The sequence below is a fragment of the Pipistrellus kuhlii genome, unplaced genomic scaffold (genome assembly GCF_014108245.1).
Source record: "Pipistrellus kuhlii isolate mPipKuh1 unplaced genomic scaffold, mPipKuh1.p scaffold_m20_p_3, whole genome shotgun sequence".
NCBI classification, from domain to species: Eukaryota; Metazoa; Chordata; class Mammalia; order Chiroptera; family Vespertilionidae; genus Pipistrellus; species Pipistrellus kuhlii.
Window position 1 is genome coordinate 32,901,499 of NW_023425529.1, and position 14,390 is coordinate 32,915,888.

The following is a 14,390-nucleotide window of genomic DNA, read 5'->3' on the forward strand; positions in this document are numbered from 1 at the left end:
CTCTTATCTCCATCCTCTAGGCTCTGGGCTGTATTTTCTGACTCTTCTTACTTTTCCACCAGAGATGGTTCATGTTTGCAGCCTCTGTTTCTGCATAAGGCGCTGATATATTTTTATTTCAAACTATTTCTGTCTTTCCAATCCAGGCTGATAATGTTCGATGGATACATTTCTCAAAGTCTTTGTGGGTTTTCCCATGTATCTTTTTGGGGTTCACAGCATTAGAGAAAAACCATTTCCACAAATCTCTTTGAGACAGAACTTTCTCTCTACCTTGGACGACCTTTACATCAATGTTGTGTGAAAATAACCTTTAAGGTTCTAGTGTCTGGTAGAGATAGTCAGTCCTTAAGATGCACCCTTAAAATTCTTACAAGCCTTTTGGTCTACCTCTGATTTGCAAAGTGTGGTTGCCTGTACCACCAGCATTAGCATCACCTGGGAATTGAAATGGACTACAGAGGTCAGGCCCCATTTTAGATTTGTTGAATCAAACTGTGAGGATCCAGCCCAGCAATCTGGGTTTCAGCAATCCCCTGAGCTGTGTCTGGCACACACGGAGTTTTAGGGTCACTGGTCTAAATGGAAAGAGTCTCTGAGGAACTGCTTAAAAGCTTTATGAGTCTCGCCAAAACCGGTTTGGCTCAGTGGATAGAGCGTTGGTCTGCGGACTGAAAGGTCCCAGGTTTGATTCCAGTCAAGGGCATGTACCTTGGTTGCGGGCACATCCCTGGTAGGGGGTGTGCAGGAGGCAGCTGGTCGATGTTTCTCTCTCATTGATGTTTCTAGCTTTCTATCCCTATCCCTTTCTCTTCTATAAAAAAAAAAAAATCAATAAAATATATTAAAAAAAAACACACAAAACTTTATGAGTCTCTACAAAGCCACATCCTTAAGGCCACAGGATTTGATCTTTGCCCTGAGCTATTTCTTATTTTGTGCGTCATTTGCTAAGATACTGAAATGAGGAATAGTTTTATCTGGGAACTTACCAAGTTCGACTCCTTTATGTTTAATTCCTCTAAATTCTGTTTGGAAAGGAACCAAACGGTTTCTTTTTTGTTCATCCCACTACTCCTGTATTTTATCACAGGCAGCTAAGAAAAGCCAGTTGGTACTTTCAACATTCTTCCTGGAATTCTCCTCAGATCCCTGGAACTGGATAACTTTTGACCTTCCACATTACTGCACACACTGCCATACATAATGTCGTTCCCTTTTTTCAGCCACCATTAGCATTTCTTCACTTTTTCAAATCTTTATTAACAGTCACCTCTGTCTTCTGCCCCTCACTGAGATCCAAAGGCAGTACATATTTTGGGTTTTTGTAGCAGTGGGACCCCAATTCTGGTGCCAGATTTTGTTTCAGTAATCTATAGCTGCATAACAAATCAATCCCAACATTATTGGCATAAAAAAACAACAACAAACATTTATCTTGCTCACAATTTTGAGACTTGGCCAGGGTTTGATAGGATGGCTCATCTCTGGCCTGCGTGTTGTCAGCTGGGACAGCTCGCTTAGGGCTGTAGGGTTTCTTTCCAAGATAGCTCACTTAGACAGCTGGCAAGTTGATGCTTGCCGACTCTCAGCGGGGATTTTAGCTGAAGTCGTCAGCTGGGACCTTTATTCTCTTTCACATAGGCTGCTTGAACCTTCTCACAGTATGGCATCTGGATTCCAAAGTGGAGGAAGCAGAAGTTGCCAGGCCCCTTAAAGCGTTAGCCTAGACCTGGCGCAATGTCATTTCTGCCCGTTGCTGTTGGACAAACCGTCATAGACCCAGCCCAGATTCTAGGAGGTGGAGAAATAGACCTCCCCTCTTGGGATAGTGACAGAGGATTTGTGGCTATCATTAACCCTCTGTAACCTGTTAAGGTTTTTTCCTTTGTGTTGTGTGTGTTTTTACTGATAAGGCACTCGGCTAAAGTTAGGATTAGGTGAAAAGTAATTTGTTTATCACTTGACGAAAGGGTCAAACTCTAGAAGGAGGTTTAAAAGAAGACATATAGACAGAACCTCTCAATATCTGGACATTTTAAATGTTATATTTCACTGGTGGACAGAAGTCATTTTTTATTTTTTATTTTTTATTTTTGGTAGAATTACACTTTTAAATTCCTCATCAATGTAATCATGCTCTTCACCTTTGGTTATGTCAAGATGTCTACGTGACGGGGACATCTGAATGCATAATGTACCTTACTTGGTTTTAGCATTGAACTGTTATTTTTAGTAAAGGTTGCCTCATACTGTATGTTACTGAGTGCAGAGAAATAGTCCCCTTCCACAGACTCCATTTCTTAAAATACGGACTAAATGCTGTTTAAGAGTTGTGGACAGTGAAAGGCGGGCTCTGTGCACATTGTAGAAATGGTTGTGGTAAAGGCAGTGGGCGATAATGGGATGAAAGAATTCCACGGTTTTCTGTCATTTGGAGCTTCTGTGTGCAGCTGTCTCTACTTTGGCATGAGAGGACAAAACAGGTGGCAGCAGGAGTTGCTTCTATTGTTGCTTACTCACCCGGATGATCTATTAGGTTAGCTCATACAGGCTAATAAATGGCTTTCTGAATTTGTTAAGCACTTATTTTAATAAATATGTCCCTATCCAGTGTGATGCTTCATTAAAAAAAATCAAATTAATGCTGTATTACAATAAGGATTCAATGGCATTTAAATACATCCTGTAGCTTTAAGATTTGTAGACTCTGACATATATTCAATCTTTGACCTTTAACTTTGGTTCCTGTTTTTAGCTTTGGTTTCATGCTTTTGAGTTTGGTTACTAATATACATTATTATGTGGCACCAATAAGTTGTTCAGTATTGAGGTAATTTGAATATTTTTCTTTCATTTGATTATAAAAAATGTTTTGGGGGCACACTAAAAACAAGTAAGTTTTGCTTACTTGTTTTTAGTTTTACTCTCTCTCATCTGAATAGTTGTTAAGTGTTACTAATAACATACTTCCTCCTTTTCTGTCTGTCTCTCTCTCATTGGTTCTTCTACTTGTGTTTTTCTTCTTTATTTTACTCAGACCCTATTACTGCTAAGTATGTCTGGTGGTGAGACATACTTAGCAGTGAGATTATGGGTAGTGGGGATATAATGATTGTGATACAGGTGTTTGACTTAATATGAGAAGTCCTTCCAGCTTCTTCTTGATTCTCTCCATCCACCATCAAACTTCCTTGGCATGATATCATTATTAATAGTTTAGAAAATGATCTCCAACTCTCGGTTTCCAGAAATTATCTTCTTTCATCTCTCCACAAATTGTAATTCCATTTGCTTTGAGATATCCTCAGTACGTGCTCCTCATCAAGCAATTATTGTGTGAACCAATAAAGCACCTGGGAGACATAGAGGTGAACAGGAAATGGTCACTATTATTTGCTCTTCAAATACAGTCTTCATATTCTTCTTTCTAAGTCAGATTTGAAAACTGGACATGTTTTCTGAAAGTTTGGATTGTACACTTATAGAATATTGGGGTCGGGGCGAGAATCCTAAGTTATTTTGATCGTCTCAGGCCTTCACAGCTATATTTCATTCATCATCAATAGGACCTTCCTTATTTCAAGGTTTGTACAACCTACTTGCTGCATTATCATTGTTTTGAGCTCCAATTGTTACAGATGTATTCTTGGGTATGTTAAAAAAATTATCCTTTATTTCCCTTGGATAGATATGTAACTTCCTGATTATCTTCTAGGTATTTTTGCAGAATTCTCATTTCTGGGTTAAATAATTTTAATCCCTTTGATTTTTCTCATATCCGACTTTCCCCATAGCTTCAGTAAATTGTCTAAATAGTTAATATTAATACATTTATTATTCAACAGAATTATTTTCCTACTTGACCTTCCTTCTGTAAATAGCTAAGCAGCAAAATTCATAAAGCATTATTTTTTATCACTACTCTTTAAAAATATCATTTATACAGTTATGTAATTACAGTTATATGATTTAGAGCCCTAATCTTGCACTGTAACTGCACATGTAATGAACAGGTTTGATTCATAGAATAAACATAATAATCAAAAAAGGTGAGGAAAACCGTGCTGCGTATAATTGGAAGATACTTATTTTATCCTCCCTTATAATTCTAATCTGCTCTGTTTACTGTTGTTTGTTTTTTCACATAGAAGTTTATAGTTTATTAATCCTCTCCTAAAAAATCTGCACAACCATCACAAATAAAGTCATCGAAGAATCTTGACTCCTTCTTTTTGCCAGCACCAATATTGGCCTTTGCAGTCCCCCTGACTTTCTTCATCCTGTTCTTGCATTCCTTCCTCTGTTTCCTTGGGGTCTTCTCATATAGGCCATGTCTTGCAAGTCTGTGTTTGGGTTAATTTTTCTTTGCATAATCCAAGGAATCATAAATCATGTCAAAGCCATTTTGTCTTGCCATCACCAAACTGGGTTCTGAATCCAAATACAGAGATGCCATCGGGTGTGGTCTTATACACTTTGGCTAGTTTTTCCTGAATTTCTGTCTTGGATACTGTTGCTTCTGAGGGTGAAGGGTATCAAATGACCATTGATTTGCACTGAAAAGTCTGTTGGTCAAGAACCTCCTTGTCTGGACGGTTACCATGTCATTCATGATGAAGGTTGATCTTTAAGCAGCTAGGGAGTAAAATTACTGTTTTAATTGTAAAATTCCCTGTGGTGCCCTTTCATTTCTTTGTAAATTATATAAACTGTGTCTTTCAGAAAAATATGCTTATTTGCCCTTCATGGGCATATTTGGATTTAAGATACTTTTGATTTTTAACTTTAGTTCAATAAGATAATTTTTACTTTCAAAACTTGTTTGGACTATCACTTTTTATTTTGGTAGCATTTGTAAGCAATTTCTAATTTATTATTTAGGTTGCTTTTAAAGGATATACCCATGAAACCTACGAAGTACTGTTGAAAGTAATTGAAGCTCTAAGTAAATGAAAATATATACATAGTCAACCTGTGAACCAGGAGGTCACAGTTCAATTCCTGTCAGGGCATATGCCTGGGCTGCCAGCTCAATCCCCAGTAGGGGGCGTGCAGGAGGCAGTCAATCAATAATTCTCATCATTGATGTTTCTATCTGAGCCTCTCCTTTCCTCTCTGAAATCAATAAAAAGTATTTAAAAAACAGGTGGACGTCCACTCATCACACAATCTGTCAGTCACATGTCTAAGCCTTTATCCCAGAGAAATGAAATCTGCACTAAAATCTGTGTGAGAATGATCATAGCAGTTTTATTTATAAAACCCTAAAACTTCAAACAACCTAATGTTGTTAACATAATATTATAGATAAAAACCAGCTGTGGTACATCCATGCTATGGAATTCGACACAGCCATAAAAAGGAACCATGCTATTGATGCATGCCAAGAAGTCTAATTGATCTCAAGGGCATTATGCCCGTTGAAAAAGGCCAGCCTCAGAGAGTCACATATGCAGTGCATGGAATAAATCAGAGGTTAGTGTATGAGTGATGTGTGCTTCCACCTGTGCAGCGTTTGTAGGTGACAACATGATAGGAAATAAAGAATAGATTAGTGGCTGCCAGAGGCTAGGCATGGTGGGGATAAGAGTGCTGGGGATAACTGTAAAGGGACAGCACAAAGGAGTTCTCTGTGGTGATGAGTATTGTGATTGAGGTGGTGGTTACACAACTCTAATATATTGTTATTGCTTTCAGAGAGGAAGGGAGAGGGAGAGAGAGAGAAACATCAATGATGACAGAGAATCATTGATTGGCTGCCTCCTGCATGCCCTCTACTGGAGATAAAACCCACACCCAGGCATGTGCCCTTCACCAGAATCGAACCCATGATCCTTCCTTCCCTGGGCCGATGCTCTATCCACTGAGCCAAACTGTTCAGTGCAATACAACTCTATACAAGAGAAAAAAATGACATAAAACTAAATATACATTGTACCTGTGTCAATTTCCTGGTTTTGATATTATACTGTAGTGATACACTTTGGGGGGGAAAAAAAAGCACAGGGGAAACTGGACCTCTTAGTACTATTTTTGCAACTTCCTGTGGCTCTATTTTAAAATAAAAAGTGTTAAGAATGAAATATATACCCAGACTTTAGGGCTATGCTGCTAGCCACAGGTTGTTTCTAAATTTAAGTAAAATAAAATTATTTTTTGTCCCTTGGTCACACAAGTGCTCATGTGGCTATCTTATTATATAGCATAAATATAGAATTTTTTCCACTGCAGAAGGGTCAGCTGGCAGGACTGCTAGAGCCTGAGGGGACACTGAACTCCCTCAGCCTGTATGTGAACTGCTGTGCCCCTGGGGCTGACCCTGGCACCATCATGCTGCTGCCCCCCTAGTGATGTGGACATCCAGGCACCACCATCACTCACACACTGACTTCTGATTTACTCCTTGCAATGCATTATTAACAAAGAAGGACAAAATAGCCAGACAAAAGCCATTAAAAGGGAAAGACAAAAATTTCAAAGCTCATGCAAGACCTGGGATCACTTGTGAAAACAAAGTGCAGATTAGAAATGATAGAAGTGGGAAAACTTTGTGAGCAACTTGAATTAGCAAGTTTACAGTGTTTGTTTGAAGGAAACACATCATTCTCAAAATAGAAAAGACTGCCCTGGAAAAACAGAAGAAAGAAACAAGCAAATTAGCCCTAACCAGTTTGGCTCAGTGGATAGAGCATTGGCTTGTGGATTGAAGGGTCCCAGGTTCAATTCTGGTCAAGGGCATGTAACTTGGTTGCGGGTACACCCCCTGTAGGAAGTGTGCAAGAGGCAGTTGATCGATGTTTCTCTCTCATCGATGTTTCTAACTCTCTATCCCTCTCCCTTCCTCTCTGTAAAAAAATCAATAAAATATATTTAAAAAAAGAGAAATGAGCAAATTAGAAACAAGAAAGAGGAAGCTGAGGCTCATATGTGATAAACATTTAAGAAGTCAAATGGTGAAGGTAGAAATTGCAGTCAAAATTGGTCAGAATATGATCAGCAGTTACTAATTAAATCTGTGGATCTCTTTCCTAATGCCACAAATTCAAATGGAATGTTATTGCTAATTATGTGAACATGCATTCTTCTTCTGGAATCTATAGACCACCAAAGATGTCATCAAAAAAGCAAAGAGTCTTTAAACACTTGACTTTCATTGAGGAAATGACATAAAAATATTTTTGATAAGTTTTTAAAAGAACAGAGGCTGAAACCATTTTGGCTCAGTAGATAGAGCGTCAGCCTGTGGACTGAAAGGACCCAGGTTCGATTCCGGTCAAGGGTATGTACCTTGGTTGTGGGCACATCCCCAGTGGGGGCTGTGCAGGAGGCAGCTGATCGATGTTTCTCTCATCGATGTTTCTAACTATCTCTCTCCCTTCCTCTCTGTTAAAAAATCAATAAAATATATTTTAAAAAAGAAAAGAACAGAGTCTTCAGTGCCTCAAGCAGGCAATACCTTCACAATGATTTGAAGGTATGTTCACAGATTTCACCCCTTGGATAACAGAACAGGAGCTTTTGGAACAAGCTTTGGAAACATACCAACCAGTAAGTACATCTAAAAGTACTTCTGTAATTTCTATGTAGACTGACAAGGACAAAGAAGGCCTGTCTGAAATGATAGGGAACTTGTTGAGATGGTAAGAGCAAAGAAAACGGCTCAACAGCAAGGACTAAATACAAGTAGATCCAAGAAATGACTTATGACATCTCTGTTGTGTGTGCATCCAATATAATAAAAGCCTAGGTTCCGTCATGTCCTTGTGCGACATTGGCACAAGATGGCCGTGCGCACAGCGGAGGCAAGGCGTCATGGCTGCTCCACACAATAAAGCCTGGGGGGCCCGCGGCTCTGCACAGCACAGAAGAGGCCAGTCCCATTGTCTCCACTGCCTCCCGCAGAGGAGGTGGGTCTCAGCAGAGGAGGCGGGTCATGGCAGGGGAGGGCAATTGGGAGTGATCATGATGCAGGGGAGCAGTTAGGCGAAAATCAGGCTGGCAGAGGAGCGGTTAGGAGCCAGCAGTCCCGGATTGTGAGAGGGATCCCAGATTGGAGATGGTGCAGGCCAGGATGAAGGACACCCCCAACATGCACGAACTTCATGCACTGGGCCTCTAGTATTTGTAATAAAAATGAAAAGAACTATTTTAAAAGTTGGTGGTACTGCTTTAGACATATGCCGAATACTATATGTGCAGGTACCTACACATGTCTTAGTGAACTGCCTTAAATTTATAAATCAAAAGATAATAATATGTATTAAGTAAATTTAAATAGAAGAGACCTGGCCAGGTGGCTCAGTTGATTGGAGCCTTGTCTTGTACACCAACATCTCTTCTGTTCGATACCCAATCAGGGCACATACCTAGATTGCAGGTTTAGTCCCTGGTTGGGAAACGTAGAGGAGACAACCAACCAAGTGAAGGTCACGTCAATGTCTCTCATATCAATGTCTCTTTCTCTCTCCTTCCTCTGGGAATCAATGAAAAGCATTTTTAATAGAAGAAATTAATTTAACAAGACAATTTTAAAAAGAATCTTCATTTTTGAGGCTATATCCCATATATTTTTAAAAATATGTATTTTTTTATTGATTTTCAAGAGGAAGGAAGAAATAGAAACATCAATGATGAGAGAGAATCATTGATCAGCTGTCTCCTGCATGCCCCCTACTAGGGGATCGAGCCCACAACCCAAGCATGTGCCCTGACCGGGAATCAAACTGTGACCTCCTGGTTCATAGTTCAGTGCTCAACCACCGAGCCACGCCAGCTGGGCTAAAATCCCGTATTTTAATCAGAAAAGAAAATGAAACATTCGTTTCATGTTTGAAATAGGAATAAGGTTTTTTCCTTATCTGCCAAGGCCATGCAGTTTCTTCCCATAATTGTAATATAGAATCTACAGTATGGGAAATGGGCAACCCACGGTATGGGAAATGAGCAAAATAGAGGGGATGGTCAAGTATGAGAAGGAGATAGCAATAGGAACATATTTTACATATCCCATCTTTTTCTTCTTCTTTTCTGTTTCTTAGTGACAAGCTTACCAATGGCAGCTTACCATTGCAGGGGAAGCGTGGTTTAGCAACCAGACCTTACACCAGAGTTCTATTTTTGGCGAAAAGTGACCTTGAGGAAGTGACACATTTACTCTTCTTGTTCTCATGACCAGTAAGCGAATTAAAATAAAACTGATTATTGCTCGGGCGAAATCTTAAGTTATTCTAAAAATGATCCTACCAAATTAGGTTATGTGTAAAACTATTTGCTTACAAATGAATTACTTACAAAGTTTTGAGGAATTTAGTTATGAAAAGAGTCATATGATGTAAAAAGAGGAAGTTTACCAGTTTTAGGTTTTGAATTTGGTGATAAAAGCAAGAAAACTCAGATATAGGTTAAACGTTTTTATTTTTGCATCCCAGCTTAATAGTTTTGAGAAAACTTTGGGAGAATAAGCAGACATTTTCCATTTTAGAGAACTGGTTTTGCAGTTAAACAGTCCAGGGTTTGAATTGCAATTCTGCTGTTTACTTCTCTGGCAAAGTTATTTAACTTTAGTTCTCAATTTCACCATCTATGTAAATGGAACAAATAGTATCACTTTGTTAGGGCTGTTATGAGAAAAGGGCACATAATAAGTTTAGTATACAGGTGTAGTGATAGATAACACTATTAATTTTATTGAGATAGGGAATAAAATGATGGTGGTGTTTGGAAAAGATAGCTTTTTTACTTTCTTTTTATGAAGATTTCTTTTTAGCCACATAATTTTTGGGGGGTTAGGGGGTGGGGAGGGTTACATATTTTTGTCGATATCATGATTCCTAAAGCCATTCTCAGATTTAAACTAAACACCTGTGTGTGCCTGATCAAAGTCACTTGATTTAAAGCCAAGAGGAATAAATCTGTTTTTATAAAGTCCAGGAAACCAAAATGTAAGCAGCAAACTGAAAAATAAATTAAAAAGCATTGTTCCTACAGTTATAGTCACGTAACATACGAATGAACAGTGAAAAGGTTTATGAAGATATATGAAAATCTACAATGTACAGTATCAGATAATCAGAAATTCTATTCCCTAAGCATTTTCTTTGCCCACTACACTGCTGCCACGCAGAAAAAAAAGAGGTCAAGAACCACATTAAGACCCTGCCAGTCCTGGTGCACTGTAGCAGAGTGGGGCCGTTTGAGTTTCAGCAAATAGTTCACTGGCATGTGGTCAGTTTGAAGTTTCCTGCTGCATCCCCGAGCAGGAGAGGGGGAACCAAAAGTGCTGACATCCTCCTTTGACTTCATCACTCATGCCTGAGCATAGACACCAACTTTCCGGTGCAAAGCCCGCTCTGACTGCAGAGGACACCCCAGTCCTCTGCAGAGCTGGCTGGGCATGGCGCTTGGATGAATGAAGTTTGGAAGGCATTAGCGCTTATGAGAACATACCATGTTTCCTTACTGTATCTTTTACTTAGTAGAGATTGACTTTCAACGCTTCTGATAACTTTCATTTAGACTCTAAGCGATGGTTACTCAAGTACTCAAGGCGGGTTACTCACCTCATGAAAACAGGCTGGATGACAGCATATTTAAGAAAGAGCTAACTTAGAAAGATAACGCCCTTCCTTTCCGAGGTGTGGGCCCGACATAATGGCTCCCACAAAGAAGAGTACAAGGGCTGTTCTCTGCCATCAACTAGGTATTGACCCGAGAGCACACCATCAGCATTCACAGGTGTATCCATGGAGTGGGTTTCAAGAAGCGTGCCCCTCGGGCACTCAGCGAGATTCAGAAACTTACCATAAAGAAGATGGGAACTCCAGACATATGCATCGACACTGGGCTCAAGCAAGATGTCTGGGCCAAAGGAGTAAGGAATGCCCCATACTTATCTGGATGCAGTTGTCCAGAACATGGAATGAGGATGAAGATTCACCAAACAAGCTCTATTCATTGGTTACCTACATACCTGTCACCACTTAAAAAAAATCTACAGTTACTATGGAGAAGAACGAACTGCTGTATGGCGAATAAAGTTATAAAACTGCCCAAAATATATGTACCTATATTTTATGGAAATTGCACTGAAAAAAAAAATCTATCAGAAGATCTAAAATGGCTTGTCCATTAATATCAACATAGCTATGTCTAAACCCTCTCCGCCTCAGTTTTCTTACTCATACAATGGGAGGATTTCAAAATTCTAAGACTTGATGATTTTAGTGTGTGTTTCCCCAAGTAGTGTCTTCCATTCTTCCACTTGTTGGAAGCTACATTAAATGTTTGTTTAATTTTACCCATTGAAGTTTCCTCAAGTGCTTTAAGGTAGTCTACTATTGTTAGTTTGTTATTCTTTCAGAAACTCGGTAATTAAAAGAAGTAATATTGCTAAATTGAACTGAGTCCAGGTTTGATAGTTTGATTTTGACTACAATATTTATATGTCACTTAAAAGGAAAATTAGAATTTGAATTATTATGTAAATGTTCAGTCCACATGATGATAAACATTTAGTTGTTTTGGGAAGTCTATATAATGTGATATACAGACAGTCCTTGGGTTATGTTGGAATCAACATACGTTGTCATCTCCCATTTATTTATAAAAAAAAAGTTTCATCATTTTGACGTATGTACATATGTGCTTTATGTTTTTTTATTATTTACTTACCACAATAAAGGTCAGGAATTCTCTTTAAAAAAATTTTTTTTTACTGTTTCACTTCATTACTGCTGTGTATGTGCTCCATGTGAGTGACATAGGTGCTTATGTAGGTGGGCTCTTACCTCGAGCACTGTAGGAGTGGATCTCCCGTGTAACCCGAGGACCTACTGTATTAATGAAAACCTTTACTTTAAATCGTAAACATGACAATGATGAGAAATTTGCTCATTGGTGTCTTCTTTAAAATCCTGGTATGTTTTCATGAAGTTTTTTGGAATAGCTAGGTGTCCTGGGAAGGAAATAGAAGGCTGCTTGCTTTGGGGGAAATGGAAAGCTTAAACATGGTTTCATTATTCTGTTGACTATCTAATCACCATGAAAAAAATAAATCCTAAGATCCTTTAACAGTCCACCCATTGTGGCTCAGTGTAGACCTATGAACCAGGAGGTCACAGTTTCATTACTGGTCTTGGCACATTACTGGGTTGCAGGCTCAATCCCCAATGCGGGGTGTGCATGATAAGTGATTCTCTCTCATCATTGATGTTTTATTTCTCTTTTTTCTCTCCCTTCCTCTCTGAAATCTCTTTCTCTCTCTCTCTCTCTCTCTCTCTCTCTCTCTCTCTCTCTCTCTTTATATTTATATATGTTTAATATATAGAGATATTTATATATTTGTATAAATATATATTTATAATATATTACATATTAAATATTATATGTGTGTTTAATATATAATATATAATATTTAATATATATAATATATATGTTTAATATAAACATAAGGGTTAAGTAAATGAGATTGTATTATTTCTGACATAGTTTTACAGTGTCGTATGCACCAACATCCCATACAAAAGTGAAAGATAACATCCAAACCATTAATATATGGATTCTTCTCTAAAATTCTGCAAAGAACCCAAAATCTTCATCTGTTACTATTCCCACTGTCATCGAGTGATTACCACCAGCCATGTTTAATATTTATATATACATATAATCTATATATATATATATATATATATGTATGTATTATATATAGAAAGATCCTTTAACACTGAAATTTTGAATGATATTTTGTTAAACATCTGAAGGCTGTAACTACCATCAAGTCACCTATAGTTGGCGCCATGCTTCCCATTCCACCACAGTATTCCAGCGCTTTCTCACTACGTTTTGAAATACCTTCGTGGGATTTTGAAATGCATTGCTTGCGTAGTTCCTTGAGGCTCCATCACTGCTAGAAATAAAGTTATGAAACCTAGCTGTGCACTTCCCATTAGTTAGTTCTTTACCTCGTCGAACAGAAGTCGTGTGGGTGTCTGGTGCAGAATGCCTATAGATTTTACTCGAAAATCACATATCCAGATAATTCCTCCGCAAGCAGGAAATAATGATTAATCAGAAGAGTAAAAGGCCCTGCTGGATGTTTAAAAGGAATCTCCTATGGGGGGCTGTGAGTATTGTTATTTGCAATTTTCATTTCTGCAATCTCTCCGGTTACCATTTGAAACTTTGAGAATACGAAATATATAATGAGCAGGTGAAATAATTGGCATTTGCCTTTTTGTTTACTACTAAATGATAATTAATTGGTATCGTTACTGAAAAATTATTATGGCTCTTGTTTTGAGTGGTTTTATGTTGTGGTTGTAGCCCGAAGCTGTTCTTTTTCTTAGTTTTATGGTTCATGTACACGCCCTGTGGATTCCTTGCACAGCTTTCTTTCCTGACAGTAGAGAAAGTGAGCTGGGCTTTAAGTGCAATTACTGTTAACCGTTCTTACGTGAGACTTTTTACTACAACTTCTCTCCTATTTCTTATTTCTGTTTCTTGTTTCTGTTGCTGACATACAAGAGCTCTACTTCAGCCAGTTTAATCACCAATTGTTTGGGAATAAAATCCCCTCTACTTCTAAAACACTAGCAATGTACATCAGTAATGCACAAGTGAGGATTTCTTGAAATTAGAATAGGAAGTCTAGTTGACTTCACTAGATCTTTTTATCATCATGCTTTTACTGGTCTTTTATACGTAACTGAAAAACCATGTTAGGTGAATGTTTTTGTTCAGAAAACCATTTTTAAACAAACTTTTGTTGGGCAGTAAAGAGAAAGAAACTACCGTATTTTTCGGACCATAAGACGCACTTTTTCCCCCCCAGAAGTGGGGGGGAAAAGTCCCTGCGTCTTATGGTCCAAATATAGCCTACACATATACTTTAAAAAAAAAGATTTTTTACTTGCCCGGCTCTGTGTGGTCTCTGTGTGCTTGCCTGGCTCTAAAATGGTTCTAAATGCTGCTGTTTACTTTACAGGGTTGATTACATGTGTTTATGACTGTGATATTGGGTTTTAATGCACATAAAATATTTTAGGACACTATTTGTTTCAGAATCTTTTTTTCTTCATTTCCCTTCTCTAAAAACTGGTGCGTCTTATGGTCCGGAGCGTCTTATGGTCTGAAAAATACGGTAAACATCCGGTATGACTATTGACAACGTTTTGATGTGTGTGTGTGTGTGTGTGTGTGTGTGTGTGTGTTTTATCTTTGTATATGTTTGTTTTGAAAGTTGTGGTTATAATGTATATGGATTTTTTTTTAATTCATGCTTTCTTTTTCCCACATAACATTAAATTATTTCATTTTACTAAACATTTAATAGATGAGTGACAGCCAAAGTAGTACTTTATTTTAGTTAGCATGTCCTCTATTGTTAGACA

The 14,390-nt window shown here is 38.2% G+C and overlaps 1 protein-coding gene across 1 annotated transcript in view; it reads left to right on the plus strand.

Moving 5' to 3' along the window:
- The window catches only part of FGD4 (FYVE, RhoGEF and PH domain containing 4), a 209,452-nt gene that overhangs the window by 55,551 nt on the left and 139,511 nt on the right, over nt 1-14,390 (plus strand). The gene's annotated exons all lie outside the window — the stretch shown is intronic.